Here is a 310-nt window from a genome sequence, read left to right on the forward strand (position 1 = left end):
AAAAAAAAATTACAAATATATTCTAAATAAAAAAAATTAAAGAAGAGCCAGTCGGCCAACTATGCCATGTGATACATAAAATGGCCCATTACATGTCAAATAAGAGTCAATTGGCATTAATTGATGATATGATGTGACATATTAATAATTAATTAAACAATAAGTTGATAAAAAGATCATTTACCAAAAAAAAAAAAATGAAATCAGAGTTGTAGAAATTGAAAACCCAAAAATAAAATTGAAATCACATGAAATGACTAAATTTAATTTTTTCTAAAAAAATAATTATAAAATATGCAACTTAAATAAA

This window comes from Corylus avellana, chromosome ca9 (assembly GCF_901000735.1).
Source record: "Corylus avellana chromosome ca9, CavTom2PMs-1.0".
In the NCBI taxonomy this organism is placed as follows: Eukaryota; Viridiplantae; Streptophyta; class Magnoliopsida; order Fagales; family Betulaceae; genus Corylus; species Corylus avellana.